Genomic DNA, 8,093 nt, shown 5'->3' with positions numbered 1-8,093 from the left:
AAGTTGTAATGGAGTACTGTATTTAAATAAAGGATGGATGGATGTTGTATTATTTAGTGTTCCTTTCCTGTCTAAATTCTTTTATTATCATCATTTTGTATTCCATACTTGTATATTGCCAATTGTTTTTGATATCCCTCATTTTTCGTGTATAAGCCTGATCAACTTATGCGTGAAAAATGTGGGGGTGTTACAAATACTGACTTAATAGCCACAACAAAAATCCCAATGAGTTTCCAAAATTAAAATATCATTACATCAACAATTGAGAATAGTTCACCCAACTGAGCTCTAATACCATCTTGTCACACCCTCGAAATCCATAAAAATCCAATATATTTCAAATTGTTAATTGTAGTCTTGAAGGAGCTCGAAACAGCTGCCTTCTAAATACGGATTAAAGAAACACAAATTATTTGTTTATGTGACAACCCGGATTTTTTAAGAATTGAAATTCAATTATTTTATGATTTTTAGTTGTTAAAATTGATTATTTTGTTTTAATTGGAGACTTACCAATTAGAGATTGAGTTATTGATTTTTAAATTGGAGACTACAGTTTTTATTTAATTTCATTTCATGATTTTAATTATCATGATGGGAGAAGGCTGCCGAAAATTGAAGAGGAAAAGAATTGTAATGGTTTATTGGCGGATCCCATTAAATGGTATATATATATATATATATATATATATATATATATATATATATATATATATAATATTGGTTCGTGAGATAAAGAGAAGGCAGCACGAAGTGGGAAAGGAAGTGGAAACTATGATGTATTTGGATTAGCGGGCCCACTAGGATTTTATTTGGGCTACCTTTTTGTCTTTGATTTTGTGCACATGGCTTTATTATTAATTTGATACAATGAATCTAGAGGAGGATTGTGCTGGCTGCCGAAAATGAATGAAGGAAGCAAAAAGAGAAATGGAAATGTGTTTTGGTGCAGGACCCACTTTGGATATTTATATATATATTTCTATGTAGTGTATTTGTATTGTGTGGCCAAAGTTCTTTCTTGGATTCACTCACGTGGCCTTGTATTTGGTGGTTGATTTTTGTTGTCTTTTAAGTGATACATTGAATGAGAATAAAGACTAAGAGATAAGAAAATGTACAAGTTTGAAAGGACGGCGGGACCCAATAGATTTTTGTTCTGTAATTGAATTGATATTTATTTTTGTGTCGGTGGAATTACATTATAAATAGGGTGTTTTGTGTTTTGAGTTTATATGAGCAAACGGAGAAGGAAAATTAGAGTAAGTTTGAGGAAACATACAGTGCCAAGATGGGCAGACAGACTTAGAGAATTGAGGATGCAGTGATTTTTGTTTTACAGTGTAGGGTTCTTCATATCTTGAATGACCTGGATAATTTTGTTTCAAATATTTTATTAACTGTTGTTTTGTTAAAATTGCATATATATATTTTGTTTAAATATATATGTATATTTTTGTGAAGTTAATTTTGCATGAAACTCTTTGAAATCCTTGCTATAGTTTTTCCTACTGGGACTTCCCCCATCTCACCCCCTTCTAGTTTCAGGTACCGAGGATGCTTGAGGATTTTTAGTTGCGGGTTTAGGTGGAAGAGTTGGTGTTGAGGATTTTTATTTAATTATTTGGAGATTTTTGTATATTCATTTTTGAGGAATTATTTAAATTTATTTAGAGATTTTGTATATTTATTTGACGAATTGATTCTATTTCAATAAAATGATATTTCATTTGAGATCCTGGGTGTAATACTGATGTATTTTGATTTGAATAAATCGAGCAATTTATTTTGAAAAAAATTCGGGGCGTGACAGAATGGTATCAGAGCCTGTACCTAGCCAGAAGTGTGAGTTTAGTGATGATGTTGTCGGGTGTGTGTGGGCGAGTGTTTAGTATTAACTAGATACCACTCGTAACCGGGTGTGTGTGTCTGGATGTCGTTCACTGGCAGCTATTAGGATGATTACTATCGGTGATTAGAGGCAAGTGTCCCTAGATCACTATCGGTTTTATTTTGCGGGTGGGTAACGGCATCGTCTAGTTACCACAACGGTTACAGAGTGTGTGGGCGGGTAATTAGCACTGTCAGCTACCCCAATATTTTTCATGTCACTGAATTTCACATCGCCTTGGGTGTGTTTTACTACTTTTGGTGTTTTCAGGTACGAAGACTGTTCGATCTGAATTTTGGGACGAAATTCTTTTTAAGTGGTGGAGAATGTGACAACCCGGATTTTTTTAAGAATTGAAATTCAATTATTTTATGATTTTTAGTTGTTAAAATTGATTATTTTGTTTTAATTGGAGACTTACCAATTAGAGATTGAGTTATTGATTTTTAAATTGGAGATTACAGTTTTTATTTAATTTCATTTCATGATTTTAATTATCATGATGGGAAAAGGCTGCCGAAAATTGAAGAGGAAAAGAATTGTAATGGTTTATTGGCGGATCCCATTAAATGGTGTTAATGGGTTGATTTTGGTTTTGATACATTTTATATTTCGTGCTGCCTTCTCTTTATCTCACAAACCAACATTATATATATATATATCTAATGTTGGTTTGTGAGATAAAGAGAAGGCAGCACGAAGTGGGAAAGGAAGTGGAGACTATCATGTATTTGGATTAGTGGGCCCACTAGGATTTTATTTGGGCAACCTTTTTTGTCTTTGATTTTGTGCACATGGCTTTGTTGTTAATTTGATACAATGAATCTGGAGGAGGATTATGCTGGCTGCCGAAAATGAATGAAGGAAGCAAAAAGAGAAATGGAAATGTGTTTTGGTGCGGGACCCACTTTGGATATTTATATATATTTTTCTATGTAGTGTATTTGTATTGTGTGGCCAAAGTTCTTTCTTGGATTCACTCACATGGCCTTGTATTTGGTGGTTGATTTTTGTTGTCTTTTAAGTGATACATTGAATGAGAATAAAGACTAAGAGATAAGAAAAGGTACAAGTTTGAATGGACGGTGGGACCCAATAGATTTTTGTTCTGTAATTGAATTGATATTTATTTTTGTGCCGGTGGAATTACATTATTAATAGAGTGTTTTGTGTTTTGAGTTTATATGAGCAAACGGAGAAGGAAAATTAGAGTGAGTTTGATGAAACAGACAGTGCCGAGATGGGCAGACAGACTTAGAGAATTAAGGATGCAGTGATTTTTGTTTTACAGTTTAGGGTTCTTCATATCTTGAATGGCCTGGATGATTTTGTTTCAAATATTTTATTAACCGTTGTTTTGTTAAAATTGCATATTTATATATTTTGTTTAAATATATATGTATATTTTTGTGAAGTTAATTTTGTATGAAACTCTTTGAAATCCTTGCTATGATTTTTCCTACTGGGACTTCCCCCGTCTCACCCCCTTCCAGTTTCAGGTACCGAGGATGCTTGAGGATTTTTAGTTGCGGGTTTAGGTGGAAGAGTTGGTGTTGAGGATTTTTATTTAATTATTTAGAGATTTTTGTATATTCATTTTTGAGGAATTATTTTAATTTATTTAGAGATTTTGTATATTTATTTAAGGAATTGATTCTGTTTCAATAAAATGATATTTCTTTTGAGATCTTGGGTGCAATATTGATGTATTTTGATTTGAATAAATCGAGGAATTTATTTAGAAAAAAATTCGGGGCATGAGAAAATGGTATTAGAGCCTGTACCCAGCCGAAAGTGTGAGTTTAGTGATGATGTTGTCGGGTGTGTGTGGGCGAGTGTTTAGTATTGACTAGCTACCACTCGTAGCCGGGTGTGTGTGTCTGGATGTCGTTCACTGGCAGCTATTAGGATGATTATTATCGGTGATTAGAGGCAGGTGTCCCTAGATCACTATCGGTTTTATTTTGTGGGCGGGTAACGGCATCGTCTAGTTACCACAACGGTTACGGAGTGTGTTGGCGGGTAATTAGCATTGTCAGCTACCACAATATTTTTCATGTCACTGAATTTCACATCGCCTGGGGTAAGGATTTTTTTTTTTTTGGATTGTGTTTTACTACTTTTGGTGTTTTCAGGTACGAAGACTGTTCGATCTGAATTTCGGGACGAAATTCTTTTTAAGTGGTGGAGAATGTGACAACCCGGATTTTTTTAAGAATTGAAATTCAATTATTTTATGATTTTTAGTTGTTAAAATTGATTATTTTGTTTTAATTGGAGACTTACCAATTAGAGATTGAGTTATTGATTTTTAAATTGGAGACTACAGTTTTTATTTAATTTCATTTCATGATTTTAATTATCATGATGGGAAAAGGCTGCCGAAAATTGAAGAGGAAAAGAATTGTAATGGTTTATTGGCGGATCCCATTAAATGGTGTTAATGGGTTGATTTTGGTTTTGATACATTTTATATTTCGTGCTGCCTTCTCTTTATCTCACAAACCAACATTAGATATATATATATATATATATATATATATATATATATATATCTAATGTTGGTTTGTGAGATAAAGAGAAGGCTGCACGAAGTGGGAAAAGAAGTGGAGACTATGATGTATTTGGATTGGCGGGCCCATTAGGATTTTATTTGGGCAACCTTTTTTGTCTTTGATTTTGTGCACATGGCTTTGTTGTTAATTTGATACAATGAATCTAGAGGAGGATTATGCTGGCTGCCGAAAATGAATGAAGGAAGCAAAAAGAGAAATGGAAATGTGTTTTGGTGTGGGACCCACTTTGGATATTTATATATATTTTTCTATGTAGTGTATTTGTATTGTGTGGCCAAAGTTCTTTCTTGGATTCACTCACGTGGCCTTGTATTTGGTGGCTGATTTTTGTTGTCTTTTAAGTGATACATTGAATGAGAATAAAGGCTAAGAGATAAGAAAAGGTACAAGTTTGAATGAACGGTGGGACCCAATAGATTTTTGCTCTGTAATTGAATTGATATTTATTTTTGTGCCGGTGGAATTACATTATAAATAGAGTGTTTTGTGTTTTGAGTTTATATGAGCAAACGGAGAAGGAAAATTAGAGTGAGTTTGAGGAAACAGACAGTGCCAAGATGGGCAGACAGACTTAGAGAATTGAGGATGCAATGATTTTTGTTTTACAGTGTAGGGTTCTTCATATATTGAATGGCCTGGATGATTTTGTTTCAAATATTTTATTAACTGTTGTTTTGTTAAAATTGCATATATATATTTTGTTTAAATATATATGTATATTTTTGTGAAGTTAATTTTGCATGAAACTCTTTGAAATCCTTGCTATGGTTTTTCCTACTGGGACTTCCCTTGTCTCACCCCCTTCCAGTTTCAGGTACCAAGGATGCTTGAGGATTTTTAGTTGCTGGTTTAGGTAGAAGAGTTGGTGTTGAGGATTTTTATTTAATTATTTAGAGATTTTTGTATATTCATTTTTGAGGAATTACTTTAATTTATTTAGAGATTTTGTATATTTATTTGAGGAATTGATTCTGTATATTTTGTATATTTATTTGTATATTTTGATGTATTTTGATTTGAATGAATCAAGCAATTTATTTTGAAAAAAATTCGGGGCGTGAGAGAATGATATTAGAGCCTGTACCTAGCCGGAAGTGTGAGTTTAGTAATGATGTTGTCGGGTGTGTGTGGGCGAGTGTTTAGTATTGACTAGCTACCACTCGTAGCCGGGTGTGTGTGTCCAGATGTCGTTCACTGGCAGCTATTAGGATGATTACTATCAGTGATTAGAGGTAGGTGTCCCTAGATCACTATCGGTTTTATTTTGTGGGCGGGTAACGGCATCGTCTAGTTACCACAACGGTTACGGAGTGTGTGAGCGGGTAATTAGCACTGTCAGCTACCACAATATTTTTCATGTCACTGAATTTGACATCGCCTGGGGTAAGGATTTTTTTTTTTTTTATGGATTATGTTTTACTACTTTTGGTGTTTTCAGGTACGAAGACTGTTCGATCTGAATTTTGGGACGAAATTCTTTTTAAGTGGTGGAGAATGTGACAACCCGAATTTTTTTAAGAATTGAAATTCAATTATTTTATGATTTTTAGTTGTTAAAATTGATTATTTTGTTTTAATTGGAGACTTACTAATTAGAGATTGAGTTATTGATTTTTAAATTGGAGACTACAGTTTTTATTTAATTTCATTTCATGATTTTAATTATCATGATGGGAGAAAGCTGTCGAAAATTGAAGAGGAAAAGAATTGTAATGGTTTATTGGCGGATCCCATTAAATGGTGTTAATGGGTTGATTTTGGTTTTGATACATTATATATATATATATATATATATATATCTAATATGGTTTGTGAGATAAAGAGAAGGCAGCACGAAGTGGGAAAGGAAGTGGAAACTATGATGTATTTGGATTGGCGGGCCCACTTAGATTTTATTTGGGCAACGTTTTTTGTCTTTAATTTTGTGCACATGGCTTTGTTGTTAATTTGATACAATGAATCTGGAGGAGGATTATGCTGGCTGCCGAAAATGAATGAAGGAAGCAAAAAGAGAAATGGAAATGTGTTTGGTACGGGACCCACTTTGGATATTTATATATATTTTTCTATGTAGTGTATTTGTATTGTGTGGCCAAAGTTCTTTCTTGGATTCACTCACGTGGCCTTGTATTTGGTGGCTGATTTTTGTTGTCTTTTAAGTGATACATTGAATGAGAATAAAGACTAAGAGATAAGAAAATGTACGAATTTGAATGGACGGCGGGACCGAATAGATTTTTGTTCTGTAATTGAATTGATATTTATTTTGTGCCAGTGGAATTACATTATAAATAGAGTGTTTTGTGTTTATATGAGCAAACGGAGAAGGAAAATTAGAGTGAGTTTGAGGAAACAGACAGTGCCAAGATGGGCAGACAGACTTAGAGAATTGAGGATGCAGTGATTTTTGTTTTACAGTGTAGGGTTCTTCATATCTTGAATGGCCTGGATGATTTTGATTCAAATATTTTATTAATTGTTGTTTTGTTAAAATTGCATATATATATTTTGTTTAAATATATATGTATATTTTTGTGAAGTTAATTTTGCATGAAACTCTTTGAAATCCTTGCTATGGTTTTTCCTACTGGGACTTCCTCCGTCTCACCCCCTTCCAGTTTCAAGTATCGAGGATGCTTGAGGATTTTTAGTTGCGAGTTTAGGTGGAAGAGTTGGTGTTGAGGATTTTTATTTAATTATTTAGAGATTTTTGTATATTCATTTTTGAGGAATTATTTTAATTTATTCAGAGATTTTGTATATTTATTTGAGGAATTGATTCTGTTTAAACAAAATGATATTTTTTTTGAGATCCTGGGTGTAATACTGATGTATTTTGATTTGAATAAATCGAGGAATTTATTTAGAAAAAAATTCGGGGCGTGACAGTTTAAGTCTTTTTCTTTAATCATGAATTTTGGACAAGTTACTGCAAGTATGAGGGTTTGTGAAGTGTAATTAATTTGAAGTTAAACTACTGACAAATTTGATATGATGGATATCTTTATTTTGAATATTTTCAAATATTCATTGGATTGTGACATGTAATATCGCTCCGTTTGTTTGGATGTAAATTATTTTTAAGAAAATATATATATTTTTTTAATGTTTTGTTGTTGTAAAATATATATATATATATATTAAAACTTGACAAAAACAACTTACCCATCAATTTTTAGCAAGTTATTTTACACACCTTACTCGATGGACTCGATTTCAATCTCGACCTAGATCTTTGCCAAACAACGAAAAAGTAAAATAAATAAATAATTTACCTGAAAAAAAAGAAAATATTTTCCAAAAAATATATTTTACATCCAAATAAATGGAGCTCAATATCGTTAGGGCTAGTTTGGTGTGGTGAAATGAAATAAAAGAAAGTGGAATAGAATAGTTTTTTTTCCATTCTTGTGTTTGGTGCCAATTTTAAAGTTGGAATCATCATTCTCCATTATTCTTAGAGAGTGGTCATTCCATTAAAATCATTCTACATTCCAACAAAAGGAATGACCATTTCATTTCCATCTCCATTCTCATTCCATTCCAATTCATTCCACCACACCAAACTAGCCCTTAGTTCTTATCAACGGGTATTAGTTCAGATTGTATGATATCAACTTTCA

General features: G+C 32.7%; 2 long non-coding RNA genes across 2 annotated transcripts; both read left to right on the top strand.

The window, feature by feature from the left end:
- The first annotated feature begins 957 nt into the window (after positions 1-957).
- LOC132298859 (uncharacterized) lies at positions 958-1,737 on the top strand. The gene is made up of 2 exons (XR_009479978.1): positions 958-1,346; positions 1,546-1,737. It is a non-coding gene; the product is annotated as an uncharacterized LOC132298859 (long non-coding RNA).
- A 2,757-nt stretch (positions 1,738-4,494) lies between these two features.
- Positions 4,495-7,230, top strand: LOC132300891 (uncharacterized). The gene is made up of 2 exons (XR_009480613.1): positions 4,495-5,079; positions 5,279-7,230. It is a non-coding gene; the product is annotated as an uncharacterized LOC132300891 (long non-coding RNA).
- The last annotated feature ends 863 nt before the right edge of the window (positions 7,231-8,093 follow it).

Source organism: Cornus florida, unplaced genomic scaffold (assembly GCF_030987335.1).
Source record: "Cornus florida cultivar Cherokee Brave unplaced genomic scaffold, ASM3098733v1 CherokeeBrave_3.0.0_Hap2_Chr03, whole genome shotgun sequence".
Classification (NCBI taxonomy): domain Eukaryota; kingdom Viridiplantae; phylum Streptophyta; class Magnoliopsida; order Cornales; family Cornaceae; genus Cornus; species Cornus florida.
The sequence above is the reverse complement of the archived record's forward strand: the minus strand, read 5'-3'. Positions and strand labels throughout refer to the sequence as shown.